Source organism: Triticum aestivum, chromosome 7D (genome assembly GCF_018294505.1).
Source record: "Triticum aestivum cultivar Chinese Spring chromosome 7D, IWGSC CS RefSeq v2.1, whole genome shotgun sequence".
Taxonomy (NCBI): Eukaryota; Viridiplantae; Streptophyta; class Magnoliopsida; order Poales; family Poaceae; genus Triticum; species Triticum aestivum.
This window is the reverse complement of record NC_057814.1, coordinates 522,040,451-522,055,849: the sequence shown is the minus strand read 5'-3', so window position 1 is coordinate 522,055,849 and position 15,399 is coordinate 522,040,451.

Below are 15,399 nucleotides of genomic sequence, written 5' to 3'. Positions count from 1 at the left end.
TATGGTTCGGATACGACCAAGCCCCCAAGTGATGTTGTGGCATTGCGCCGATCAAGAGGTGTAGCAATGGTTCAGATACGACCAAGCCCCCAAGTGATGTTGTGGCATTGCGCCGATCAAGAGGTGTAGCGATGGTTCGGATACGACTAAGCCCCCAAGTGATGCTGTGGCATTGCGTCGATCAAGAGGTGTAGCTATGGTTCGGGTTCGACCAAGCCCCCAAGTGATGCTGTGGCATTGCGCTAATCAAGAGGTGTAGCTATGGGTCGGATATGACCAAGCCCCCAAGTGATCAATAATATGATACGCCAATAAGGCAGGATACCCATGTTTGAACCGCGCATCATGGCAGCAGGTCCTCTTCGGCAACCTTTAACTTTTTGCAAGAGATAAATTCTTCTTGAACCAAGATTTTGAACCGGATATTGAGAGCTTCAAGCTTTGTGGGAGACATCTTTCCCTTGAACCGGATTGTAAACCGGAATCGTCATTTTCAGCCGGAAATTTTCTGACGGCCTTTAAACTCGAACTTGCGAGAAGTTAATTCCTTTTTGAACCGGACATTTTTAAACCGGATTTGAGCGCTTCAGAGCTTTGTGGGAGAACAGATTTCCCTTGAGCCGGATTTTAAACCGGAATCCTTCTTTTTGAGCCGGAAATTTTCTGACGGCCTTTAAATTTGCACCAATATGGCGGTTTAGGGTCCTGCATTAGATAACTTTGCAAGTCGAAGTAATTGCTCTTTTAAAGAAAGTAATATATAATATAAAAATATACTGGATGGATTTCACCTGATATGTTAGGCCAGTTAATATCCACCGCGGGGTTGATGATCACCATGGTGAAACTGAAATCGATCATGGCCGAGTTGGCCGCGGCAGCAAGGCAGATGAACTGGCCGTGGCAATGTAAACCGGCATGGACGGGTGAAGCAATGCAGGTACAGGCGACAAGTCAGTTGCGTGTGTTGATGTAGTAGAGGCCGCGATTTTCGCACGTATCCGTCGAGCAGCACGATACGGACAAGCGCTAGCGCAAAAAATAATTTGGCGTACGCCCCTTACGACACCTTTGCAATGAATAATGATCCTGCGAAAAAAATATGACAGACCCAAGTAGTTGTTTTTAAACAATTTTATATGTACTGATAAAATACAAAGGAAGGATAGCATCTGATATTTTTTTGTCAGATGAACGTGGATACTAGGGATCAAAAAATATATTCTGATGAAGCCCTAGCACCGTAGCCCATGTTCCTTTACCCACTGTCGCATTGATTTTCACGTGCAGATACATCAGTCTTCTGAGTGACGACGATTCGCGGAGAAGGCCAGTGCCAGCGTGGCACGGGGTGGCTCAGCTCAAACCGGCTTAAGATGAGGGGGAGCAGCAGCGACCGGCCAAGGTGGAGCCGCGGCAAGGGCGCAACACGGCGGGTTACGGTGGAAGTAGCGACAAGCCAACAACTCGGCGTGTGGCGGCAGTTTGAACAGAGGCCGGCGTGGGTGGAAACAGGCAACCTAGGTGGCAGTTAGCTGCGGCAGAGTCAACTCGTCATCCTGGGTGGTTCAACAGCGGTGGAAACCAATCAAAGCTTGGCAGGAGAGGGGATAGCTGAAGACTGGCATAGGCGACGACTCGGCGGTCGGCGGCTCAAGAGGCAAGCAAACGTGGCCGCAGTGGTGACTTGTCCGCAGACGTGCAACTGAACGGCGGCAATTTGGCTATAGTTTGATGGCGACGGCGACTCAGGGCCGGGGCATGTTGAGGTAAAACGGCTCAGCAGCGCCGGATCTCAGCAAAGCGGCTCAACACACGGCGATTCACAGCTGTAGAAAAGGCAGCAGCAGGGCGGCTCACAACAGAAGAGGCGACGACTAACCAAGAGTCGAGTTCCGAACAGCTTAACGCTGAACCGAAGTACACCACGGCACAGGCGGTTTAGGCAAGCAAGGCCACGCTGCGCGGCACGGCCGTCGGGGGTGGACGACGGTTTAGAAACGGGGCCGCAGACATGCGAACCACCAGGCGGGTCAGCGGGCGCACCGGCAGATTAGAGAGACGCATCCGTGGCCGGTTCATCCGCATCGAAGGTGGAGCAGCCGTGGTCGGTTCAGGAGGAGGTGGTGCGACGAGGCCGGGTCACAGCCAGCGGACGGCCCAACGGCGAAGCAAGCAAACCGGCGGGCGGCCGGGCCAAGCGCGAAGTGAACCGGAAGATGTCACAGTAGAAATGGAGGCAGCCCGCTGAAGCCACGGAGGTGGCGGAAGTGCTGACTGGACGGAGGCCACGGATACAGGAAATAGGGTGGAGGAGTGGCTGAAACCACGTCGTCTCGGAGGTGAGGGACCCGGCTCCGGGCGAGGGGTGACGGCTCGTCCGTGGCGGAGTGAGGTCGAGGCCGGCTCAAGTGAGGCGGGTGGTTTGTGGTGCTCAACGGCGATTCACGGCGGGGCGTGGCCGGCTTGACGAGCAGGGAGAATCAGTGTTTAGTAGTGGCGGTTTAAATGGAGGCGCGCCGTGGAGGGCGGGGACCTGACAGCTCAAGATCGCAGCCATGCATGGTAAAGACGGAGAGCAGGGCCGGCGGGTCGCGGTGTGAAGACGGCGATGGCTTGGAAACCGCCAAGGCGCACACGATGCGGCGGCGGCAAGCCGGCCTGGCGCGAAGTCGGCCGAAGCAGAGGAGAGCGGCCGTGGGTGAAAACCAACATAGCAACTCCGCTCGAGGCGGAGGCGAGACGAGCCATCGTCGCCCGGAGTCCATGACCTCATCCCCTTCCATCGTTGACTCCACGTGATCGATGGAAACGTCCACGTAAAGGAGATATTTTCCTGGCTTGAGCAACGTAGTACTCGCTTTTTTTTTCTTTTTTTTCATGGGAGGACGATTCGGTAGTGGCTTTTGACATAATATAATCGATCTGGAGCTCTCACGTGGCCATAGCAGTTGTCCTGATTGCCATTTCTACTGGCAGATGACGCAGGTGACCCCTGTTGACTGTCTCCGAACACCTTGGATTTGGATGATTGTACATGGAACAACGACGGTGACTTGCCGATTGTACCGGTTTAAAGTGGCTGGGACGAGGATCGATTTCACGCATCCACTTCCATAGACGGAACCTGCCAGCTTTTAACAGACCGCATGAGGCGGTGGTTTATCTTGGCGAGACCAATTTGTTGTCTCTCTCGGCGGCTTGGGGGCGCGGTGCAACACAGACGCTACCCTAAATTTTCATGCTCAATCTTATATATGCCGCCGCTGAAAACTACTTCAATCTTGACTGATGAACTTCGTAGTTGACGCTAATTCTTCCACACCGGCTCTTGTTGATCCGACGGGTCGCGATCTTCTCAAAACCCTAGGAAAGATCCCTTCAAGAACTCATCACCACCGTGCGCAGGCCCCACGGTGGGCCGCCAACTGTCGTGGAATTGTCACGGCAGATGTCCTAGTGTGAGGACTTAGTCGTGAGGCCAATGCATCTATGTGGTAGCTTGAGAGGGGCTGAGCGGAATCGAGAGACGCAACACAAGACAAGGGTTTAGACAGCTGCGGGCCCCGGGAAACATCATCCAGTAACAACCCTACATGATGTTTGAGGCTAGGTCTCATTATCATCACGAGGGAGTCGCCGTAAACCGGCTCTCCTAGTTATGTCTAGACCTAAGGTTATTTTCTCTTTTTCCTCCCTCTCTTTGGGGAGCCCTGCCCCTCTTTATATAAGTTGAAGGGGCGGGTTACATGTAGAGTCCAACTCGAAATTAAGACTTAACTATTCTGACCTCTCTTCATGGGCTTCTTAACATCTTGGGCTTCATAACGTCTCGGGTTTCATAACCCCTGGCAACCCAGTTATCACTGTCTACCGGGTTATGACTGGTTCCGGTTTATGATGGTCTGCCGGTTTATGATGGTCTGCCGGTCTATGATGGTTTGCCGGTTTATGATGGTCTGCCGGTTTATGATTGTCTGCTGAGTTATCATCTGACTTAACTCCTGCCGGGTTATCATCTGACTTAACTCCTGTCGGGTTATCATCTGACTTATCATCTGACTTATCTGTGAGCCGGTTTACCATCTGGTTTATCATCTGTCTTAACTTTCTATCTTAATTGTCAACCGGTTTATCAACCTGCCGGTTTACCAAGTCCCAGCCGGGTTATAACTCCGGCCGGGTCATACCGCGGGGTATATCCCCGATAGCTAGAGTTGGTCAAGGATTATGACCTTGGAATAAATTACCACCCGGGTAAGGCCAACATGGTTGCCGATGCACTCAGTCGAAAGCCCGTTAGCTTAAATGTCATATTGAAATCCTTGCCTCCCGAACTCCAAGAGGAGATCGCTCAGCTCAACCTGGCCATAGTGGATGCTGGCCTCGCTAATATTTTGGAAGTTACCCCCACACTTGAGGAAGAGATCCGCAAGGCCCAGCCAGCTGACACCAAGCTGCAAAAACGTGCCAAGGGCCAGATGGCAGAGCAGACCCCAGATTTCTCCAAGGACAAATTCGGTACCCTCCGATTCCATGGACGGATTTGTGTACCCAATCAATCGGATTTAAAGAAGAAAATCCTGTCAGAAGCACACGAATCCTCATATTCCATTCACCCGGGAGGTACGAAAATGTATGAGGACCTTAGACAAATATTCTGGTGGGATGGAATGAAGAAAGACATTGCCTATTTTGTGGCCTGTTGCGACATATGTAACAAGGTGAAGTCAGAGTATCAGAAGCCAGGCGGACTCCTCCAACCACTGCCGGTTTCCCAATGGGATTTCAGTACGGGATTGCCTAAGACTCAGCGAGGCAATGATGCAATCTGGGTTATAGTGGACACCCTAACCAAGGTTGCTCACTTCATTCCGATCAGCACCAGATACAAAGCAAATCAACTTGCACAGTTGTATGTATCCAGAATAGTCAGTCTGCATGGAGTACCCCGAACTATCACTTCCGACCGAGGTTCCCTATTTACCTCCGCTTTTTGGTCATGCCTCCATCAAGCCTTGGGGACAGCACTGAAATATAGTACTGCTTATCATCCTCAAACGGATGGACAGACAGAACGGGTAAATCAAATACTCGAAGATATGTTGCGACCCTGTGCTTTAGCACAAGGACCTAAATGGGAAGACTGCTTGCCATATGCCGAGTTTTCCTATAGCAACAGCTTCCAGACCAGTCTAAAAATGTCACCGTATGAAGTTCTGTATGGACGTAAGTGCCGCACTCCTTTAAATTGGTCTCAAACTGAAGATAGCCGTATCTTCGGAACAGATCTCATGATGGAAGCTGAGAAACAAGTTAAGGAAATCAGAGACAGATTGCAATTGGCCAAATCTCGACAGAAAAGTTATTATGATGCAAAGCACCGACAGATCAATTTTGAACCCGGAGAACACGTATACCTCCGAGTCACTCCTATGAAAGGAGTCAAGAGATTTCAGACTCGTGGAAAGTTGGCACCCGGATTTATTGGTCCATTCCCGGTTATGTCTCGAGTGGGTACTATTGCATATCAATTGGAACTACCCACTGAATTGGCAGACGTGCACAACGTGTTTCATGTTTCACAATTGAGACGATGCATATCCCCGCCTGAGAAAAGGACTGCTATGGCTGAGGTAGAGTTGGAAAATGATTTAACTTATGAAGAGAGACCGTTTAGATTTTTGGATCAGATGGAAAGGGTCACTCGCAGTAAAGTAAGGAAAGTTTACAAAGTTCAGTGGGAGCATCACACAGAGTCAGAATCAACTTGGGAACGGGAAGAATTTCTATAGTCACATTATCCAGAGTGGTTTTTCCAAGCAACCGAATCTCGAGGATGAGATTCATTCTAAGTGGGGGAGGTTTGTGATAGCATGGTTTTTGCCCTCTCTCATTTGCTTGATTTTATTCGGAGTCAATTTGAAATTTGGAGTTTTTGAATCTTTTCATATGGACTTAAACACTTGGGTACCCTTGGCTTTTACCCGAGTGCTTCATTTCCCTCCCTAATCATCTTTCCCCTTCTGATCCTCCCCAAAATAATCTTTGGAATATTTTTCTTAAATGAAAAATATTCATTTTTCTCTCAAAAACCCTAGCTAGTTCAATATGCTCCAAAGCAACCCCAATTTTTATGACCCAGAAAAATCTGAGATAATTCACAAATATTCTTTGAAACCTAGGGCACCTTCCTGAGCAAAAATATTTCATCACTTGTTGGAATATTGTTGCTACAGAAAATATTTTCTGTTCTGGACAGAAATGGTGGTTTCTACAGCAACTACCATTTTACTTGCTCCATTGTACCTGGATTTTCTTGTGCATCTTCACCTTAGTAGATCATGGCTAACCTCCAAAGCACAGCCCCCAACTCCCAGCCATTTAACCTCAGTAACCTCTCAAAGTTACTGACCAGAAACTTACTTGGCATGTAAAAACTCCTCTACTGCACCTGGATCCAAACCAAAGCGTGGTAAACTTGAAAACCACCATGAACAACATGCCAGACATGATTGTTGGACGTAAGCTAGCCTGAGGGAAGAGTTCGCGCGGTGACCACACGTGTCCACCATGCCGTGCCTATGTGTCGACGCGCTCTGAGTGCCGCCGAGCGCTCTGTTCGCGCGTGCTCGCTTCCCCCGTCTGCCCGAGCGTGCCAAACTTCGCCACCATCCTCGTCTCAACGCCATTAACTTCCCCTTGGTGCTCGCCGACGCCGGAGTTTGCCGCAACGAGCACGGGCATGGTCCGGCCAACCCAACAGTGCGGTGTGCACTGTGCTCGTGGTCTTCTCCTCGTTCCTGTGCTCATCCACGTTCCCCAACAGTCGCCGCGTGAGCTGCGTCGCCTTCAACCCCGCTCACTGACGCCGGTCGTCGCCGGGTGCCGTGGACAGGTGTCCACCGACGGAGCCCGAACCCCCCTCTCCGCTCGCCTATAAATGGAGCCGCCCCCAGCCTCCTCGAGCACCATCCACCACTCCCACACACCCCACAAGCGCGTAGGAAACCATAGCCCGGCCGGGCAGGCCGCGGGCCGCCGTCCTCGAGCTCGAGCTCGAGCTCACCGGCGATCCCCTCTCGTCGTCGCCGTAGCTCCAGCCCCTCCCAGGCTAGGGCGACTCTTCCAGGGCCTCCGCCTCTCTCCGGTCAAGCCATCCCGTCCCCCTGGAGCCCCTGGAGTTGCCTCTGCTCGCCGTTTCCTCATCTCCGGTGACCACCGCGTTCTGCCTCTGCTTGCCAGGTTGATTCCGACGCCGTCCGACCACCCCTAGCTACGCTACGGGTACGGGCAGGTGCGCCACCGTCCCCTCTCTCCATCCCTCCCTCTCGTTTTGGCCAAGGAGCCCTCGTCGCCGGCGAGAGCTCCGGCGAAGCCGCGACTCCCTCTGTTTCCTTCTCCCCCTCCTCATCTGACTAGCGGGGACCGCTAGTCAGCCACTCTGTACGCGCGTGAAGCGGTACGAGTGGTGGCTCCCCTGGGCTTTACGCCTTCGATGTCACCCCCCCCCAGTTTGTTTATTTTTATTCAAATTCTTTTGAATTTACAGAACGCTTCAAACAGCCATAACTCTTCAACCATAAGTCCAAATGAATTGATTCTTTTTGCATTTTGTTCTTTGCAAGGAAATCTAGCAGCTCACCAAAGATGACATTTTTCTGAGCTGTTTAGAATTTTTGGTGATTTTTAGAAGTGTTCTTGATATTTTCTTTTTGTGCTTGAAATTATTTTCAGAGGGTGAGGCTTGTCTTGAGGATCACCAGAAGGCTTGTGAACCTCATCTGTACTAAGGCAAGCCACAACAACATTTTCATGGTGTCATTTCAATATTTATGATTTTCTTACTTGAATGAAATGATTAATCCATGCATTTAAATAACTATTGTGTTATTTATATTCGGTTAAGTGTTTGTTAGTTATTATGCTTGATTTACAGAATGTTGAAACTAGCTTAGTTGGTAAAGCAAAGCTAAGATCTATTTGTGGTGATGATAAAAATAATTTTGTTATGCATGTTAGTAATTACTTAAAGTTATTTTCTTGCATAAATAAAATAGTTAAATTTGCTAGAAAATATTTTGTTAAGTACTTGTATAGCCATTTTACTTGACATACAGAATGTTTGAACCTAACTTGGTTGGTAAAGAAATTAGGAATTGTTTGTGGAATAATCTTTGCTATGAATGTAAGAAATTAATCGAAGTAACTTTCTTGCATGAGAAAATAATAAAACTTGCTGCAAAATATTTTGGTTAAAGCGTGAGTTACCCTGACCAGTAAAGTAATATAAGTTGTTGATGTTTATGCTTATATGAATATGGTTGACATCAATCATTTTCGTTAATATGTGATGCATGTGTAGTTTTGCATTTCATGGCATGCTACGACACCGGTCATTTTCGTTTTAAGTTGGACCTGAATATAACTCAACTTGAATATATCGTTGACTGGGTCATGGTGCCGCTGAATCGAGTTTTTCCCAGTGCAACCACATATGCCTTTGTGGGAAGGCCTTGATTCAGTCCATTGACATTGCCTCTGGTCGGTGCCTCCAACTAGGGAAGGTTATGGCATGCTTACCCTGGCCCGGTAAGCAGGCATAACCTTGTGTGCCCGTTGTTGAGATTATGGTACCGGGTCCCCGAGTGGGATCGTTTTGGCCACGACGGTGGTCGTTGTGTCTTCGGTAGACACGGGGCCACCCAGGACTAGCCCGTTAGGGATTGGGTCGGAGTGGCCGGGAGAGTGTCATGGCAATGGAAGGGTTTTGTCGGAATGCCGTTGGTCCACCCGAATGGGAGCGCGAGGCCATGGGTTCCGTGGTGTGGGTACAATGGTCTACCTCTGCAGAGTGTATAATCTATCGATAGCCGAATCCACGGTCATGGATGCCTCGTAGTAGGTCCCACCATGAGTCAACGTTTAATAAAATTATCACATTAAGCCATGAACTTTGCACTGTTGATGATGGCTGAAAGGCCATCGAGATGTTCGGGACCAAATATTGGTCGTGGTTGTGATCGCCGTAAGGATCACGAGTTACTCTTGTCAAGACCATGATGATGGTTTGTTTGTGATCCGAGAATGATCACGGTTGGTAAGTCCGTCCCGAGGGACGTTCGAGCATGATCACAGCATGTTGGACATATAGTGTTGCATTATTATTAATTGGTTAATTATCATGATATTGTTTGCCATTATGATTATGCCTGTTGTGAGCTTGCAAGTACATTCAATGTACTGACCTGGCATGTCATTCCAGATTTCAGGAAAGTCTCGTTAGAAAGGAGTGCTGCTCGAGTCTAGATCGTGTCCACATCGGTGTCCCTGTGATATGGAGTTTCCGCTACGACGTTGTTCCGCTGCCGCGTAGTTGTTATGATCGAGGCCCCTTTATGTTCACTAAATAATGTACATATTGTTCAGCCGCACCGGGCGTGCTGCTTGGCCTCGACACGTGTTGTAATATAAACTCTGATCCGCTAGCATCAATAAAGCGGTTGTTTTCTGTACCAAGATGTTGTGTGTTGCCAAAAGACATGGTCTCTAGGCTAGCAATGCATCATAAACCGGTCGCTCTGAGCCGGGGTGCCACAGTCGGTCTACTTGTCGCGGACGTGATGCCTATATACATGATCATACCTAGATATTCTCATAACTATGCTCAATTCTATCAATTGCTCAACAGTAATTTGTTCACCCACCATAATACTTATGCTCTCGAGAGAAGCCACTAGTGAAACCTATGGCCCCCGGGTCTATCTTTCATCATATTAATCTTCCAAGACTTTGCTATTTTTATTGCCTTTTATTTTACTTTGCATCTTTATCATAAAAATACCAAAAATATTATCTTATCATATCTATCAGATCTCACTCTCATAAGTGACCGTGAAGGGATTGATAACCCCTTTATTGCGTTGGTTGTGAGGATTTATTTGTTTGTGTAGGTGCGAGGGACTCCGTGGCCTCCTACTGGATTGAGACCTTGATTCTCAAAAACTGAGGGAAATACTTACGCTGCCTTACTGCATCACCCTTTCCTCTTCAAGGGAAAACCAAGCAGTGCTCAAGACGTAGCAGTCCCCCACTACGGTGAGGACACCGCTGCTTCCTGGCATCTTCATGAGGTTGTAGTAGGGGTGAGTCACCGCCATGAACTTGGCGAGGGCCGGATATCCGAGAATGGCGTTGTACGGGAGGCCGATGCGGGCGATGTTGAAGTCGATGAGTTCGGTGTGGTAGTTGTTGCGTGTGCCAAAGGTGACGGGGAGGCGAATTTGCCCCAGAGGATGTGGAGCCGTCGACAACCCCAGAGAAAGGCTTGGTGGGGAGGAGCCGGCCGAAAGGAACATGAAGCAGGCTGAACGCCTCCACGGAGAGGATGTTGAGGCCGGCACCACCGTCGATGAGGGTCCTGGTGACTGCTACGTTGCATATGGTGGGTGTGCAGAGCATAGGGAGCACGCCGGTGCCAACTATGGTCTTGGGGTGGTCCCTTGAGTCGAAGGTGAGGCCGGCCTTGGGCGCTGCCCCAGCCCGCAGGGGCCCCCTGCCGTGCCTGGGCGACACCCACCTTGCGAAGGAACTGCTTGACGTGGCAGTCTGAAGTCGGCGCCTGCGACCCGCCGAGGATGGCCGCGATGGCATGGGGTCCCGGCGCTGCCAAGCGTGCGACGAACTGGTTGCGCAGCTCTTCCCAGGAGGCCAATTAGGACTCCGGCAGGTCGAGGAGCCAGGCGCACGGCATACCCGTAAGGGACATAGGGAGCCAATTTGCCATGACCTATCATCGCCGCCGGCTGCCCAGATGGCCTCTACATATGCGTGGAGGAACTCCGCTGGATCTGCCGCACCTTCGTATCGCGGCGGCAACTCCGGCCTAAACTTAGGCGGCCATTGCACTCACTGCAAGCCGGGGGAGAAAGCCCGGAGGCCTGCGACACCTCCAGAAGCGCCCGGCGGCCCGGCGAGTGGAGCGACGCCTGCCATGGGAACCAAGCGACGAGGCCGGAGTACGACGGATGAGGAGGAGAACCTTCGGCACGCCCCTACCTGGCGGGCCAACTGTCGGATTCAGGGCTCCGCAGACCCAAGAAAGGTTCAAACTCGGGGGCGTGTGCAAATAACACAACCTCTCTAGCCTACTAACTCGTCGCTCTCACGGCCTAGCCCGATGAACAGGAAGGAAAGGGACTCAGCATTTTACCCAGGTCCGGGCCACCTTGCGGTGTAAGACCCTACTCCTGCTTTGGGGTGGAGTAGCCTCGTGAGGGGCTGAGGGTGAACAAGTACAGGGGAAGTACAACCTTAGGAGGTCTGTTCTTGTGTGGGTGTGATCTTAGGATCCGATCCCCTTCTATAGTAGTGGCTAGCATATATTTATAGTGGCCTCGGTCTTCTTCCTCCAAAGTGAAGGTGGGAAGGGATCCCACATTGGCCAAGTTTGACGGGGAACAAGAAGTACACCTTATCCTGATGAAAGGTGGTCTTCGCCTACAAAGCTTCTGGTCGTGACGTTGTGGTGGGCTCGGTGATGACATCCGTCCTGCCGTCCTGGCGGTCTTGGTCTTGTATCACGGGAATGGAAACCTTTGGGTGATTCCTCGGGACTCCGCGCCTGCGCTTGTCTCCTTAGCACCAAAGAGGAAACCTGTTGTACTGCACTTGCTGGCGCCCGCCTAGCCTTCGTCGTCATGGCTTGCGTCACCCGAACCTCAGGAGGTGGGTTCTTGCATAGGAATCTCCGCTCCTCGGGAGCCAGCTTGAGGAGGCCGCTCCCTCCAGAGGTCTTGGCGTTGTCCGCCTCGCGAGGCTTGGCCCCTCGTGAGGATCTTGTCTTGTTGATGCTGAAGATGGGTCGTACCAGGCCACCGATGGAGCCACGCCATGGGCCCTAGGCAGGCAACTCTGGGTACCCTGGTTCCCAGAACGACGACAATAATGTCCATGAATACATTGAATACCTTGTCCCTTGACTTGTCAACAAGAGGGTTTGTGACTCCATGAACTAGTTGAAGTTGAAGTTGGTTGCACAAGTTCTTGCCAAAATAAATATGAGTGAAATATGTCGGCGTAGTCACCCTCAAGAACACTCTAGTTCTTCTTCTTTGGGACCCACATCAACTTGATGTGAATCATTGGAGTTGTATTCGAACTTGATGAAGTAGAGCTTGATGAGTCTTGGGAACCCACTTGACCATTGCTTGAGGTGCTACTTCAAACGAGTCAATCTCTTGAAGCTTGTCCTTGCCTTTTAGCTTGTGGTCTTGTGGTGGAAGATCATCTTGAGCTTGTGTTCCCTCAAACGAAGTGGGGTCATACTTCTCTTGTTGAGGAACAAACTTCCTCTTGGGGTATTGATTTACTTCCCATTCAACTCCATTGGCATTGAACTTCCATTCAAAACCAACACCTTGATTCTTCCGGTGTCTTCCTTCCTTGCGTACGATTTCCTCGAATTGCTTACTCCCGGCAAGACTCTTGTAAACTCCATTCTCTATAATTACCTTTAATAAGCTATTTTCTTGCTCAAGTGTAACTTGGCTAAGAGAATCATTACTGGAATCAAGAGAATTACTAGAAGCAACAATATTAAATTTAGTAATGCTATTGTTACCACGAGAGGAAGAACATTTCTTACTCTTGTTACTAGATTTAACTTGTGGCATGTAAGTAGACAAGAAGAGACATTTCGAAATGTAAGAAGAACTCTTCTTTCAAAGATCATCATTGATTGCTTTTAGAAGCTCATGTTCTTGCTCTAAATTTAGCTTCTCAAAGCATTACTTACCATGAGTTCTTAGGAGCTCTCTATGATTTCTTGAGTTGTTTCTTGAGCTAACTTAAGAGTGTTTAGTTCTTTATTTAGAATCTCAATCTCCTTCTTAGCATTGTCATTAATTTCATCTTGATTATCATTATTACTAGCAAGTTCATTATAGCTCACATCACTAGTTTTATCAACAAGCAAATCATCATCACCTAGCAAATCATTTTCATCACTATTGAAATCAAGATACCCAGAGTGTGATACCTTGGGGCCTTTATCCATGAAGCATCTTCCAATTCCTTCATTTGGTGAATCAAATATGTCATATGAGTTGGACGACACTAGATCAAGTCTGGCAACACCTTGATCTTGACTATAGTCGGAATCGGAGTGATAACTTCTCTCGGAGTGGGTGTCGGAGTCGGAGCCGGAAACCCATTCACCAACATGAGCTTGATGTCTTCATCTTGTGTAGCTCTTTGATGACTTGTCTTTCCTTTATGAATCCTTGCTTCTTTGAGAGGGTATTCGTTCATAACGATCATCTCTACTCCTTCTCTCTCTATGAGGTGATTCATCTCTTCTACTTCTTCTTTTAGGTGAGTCTTCTCTTTTCTTGTGAGGTGTCGTACACTCATTGAAGTAGTGTCCGGGTCTTCCACAATCGTTGCAATTATGGTCATGACTAGAAGATCTTTTCTCATCGTAGGACCTTGACTTGGAGCTTCTAACTTTGCTTCGACTCTTGTAGAATTTGTTGAATTTCTTCACCATTAGACTTATTTCCTCATTGCATACTAGCTTGTCACTTGATGTTGTAGGAGCATCACTTGAAGCTTTGTATGCACCACTTGACTTGTTGTGGAGCTCCTCCTTATCCTTGAGTGACATCACATGAGCGACAATTCTTCCAATGACTTCCATGGGCTTGAGATCTTTGTAGTTGGGCATCATTTGGATCAATGTGCACACGGTATCATATTTTGCATCCAAGGCTCTAAGAATCTTCTTGATGATGAACTGGTCGGGCATCTCTTCATTTCCTAAGTCGGCAATCTCATTTGTGATGAGAGCGAGCCTAGAGTACATTTCAGCGACTCCTTCACCATCCTTCATCTTGAACTTGTGAACTTGACATTGAAGCACATCCAACTTAGAATCCTTGACGGACTAGGTACCTTCGTGCATATCAACCAAAGTATCCCAAATTTCCTTTGCATTTTCAACGTGGCTGATTTTGTTGAACTCCTTCGGGCACAAACGACTGAAGAGAATACACAAGCTTGAGCATTGTATTGTAACATCTTCAATTCTTTCGCAGTCGCTTCACGATCTGGTTCTCTACCATCCTCAAATAATTCACCTTGCAAGCCAATACGAACAATAGCCCAAACGGTGGGGTTATGACCAAGAATATGCATTTTCATCTTATGCTTCCAACTAGCAAAATTTGTACCATCAAAGTAAGGACATCTACGGTGATAATTACCCTCACTATATGCCATACTCTCCTAGATTGTGAAACCAAGGATATGGAGACCAAAGCAATGGAAACCAAGGCTATGGAGACCAAAGCTCTTATACCACTTGTAGAATCGAAAGTATGTCTAGAGGGGGTGATTAGACTACTTGACAAAATAAAACCTAACCTTTTTCCAATTTTAGTTGTAGGAAGTTTTGAGCAATTATAGCAAGCCAAGCAACACCCTACACATGCAATTCTGAGAGTATAGTGGCGGAGAGTAGGACATTGCACATGTAAGTAAAGCAGGGGTTTGGAGAAGGAAAACACAATGGGGACACAGTGATTTTTGGCGTGGTTTCGATAGGTGGTGCTATCGTACGTCCACGTTGATGGAGACTTCATCCCACGAAGGGCAACGACTGTGCGAGTCCATGGAGGGCTCCACCCACGAAGGGTCCATGAAGAAGCAACCTTGTCTATCCCACCATGGCCATCCTCCACAAAGGATTTTCCTCACTCAGGTAGATCTTCACGAAGTAGGTGATCTCCTTGCCCTTACAAACTTCTTGGTTCAACTCCACATCATGTCGGAGGCTCCCAACAAACACCTAACCAATCTAGGAGACACCACTCTCCAAAAGGTAATAGATGGTGTAATGATTATGAACTCCTTTCTCTTGTGCTTCAAATGATTGTCTCCCCAACACTCAACTCTCTCACACACATTTGGCTATGGTGGAAGAGGGATTTGAGTGGAAAGCTACTTGGGAAGGCTAGAAATCAAGGTTCAAGTGGTAGGAATGGAGTCTCTTGATATCAACACATGAGTAGGTGGTTCTCTCTCAGAAAATGAGTAGTGGAAGTTTAGCCACGTTCTGATATCTCTCTTACTAAGTAAGAGGGGTTGGAGGGGTATATATAGCCTCCACACGAAATCCAAGCGTTACACACATTTGACTCAACTGGGTGGCACCGATCAGAAATCTCGGTTCCATCGACCTATGTAAAAGATATGAACATTGGAGGTCTCGGTGGGACCGACTGGAAACCTCGATTCCGTGGCATCGATTGCATCAACTCGGTAGGAGCAAAGTGAAGCAATAAGGCAACATAACATTGCCAAGCCATCTCGGTGGCACCGATTGCATCATCTCGGTAG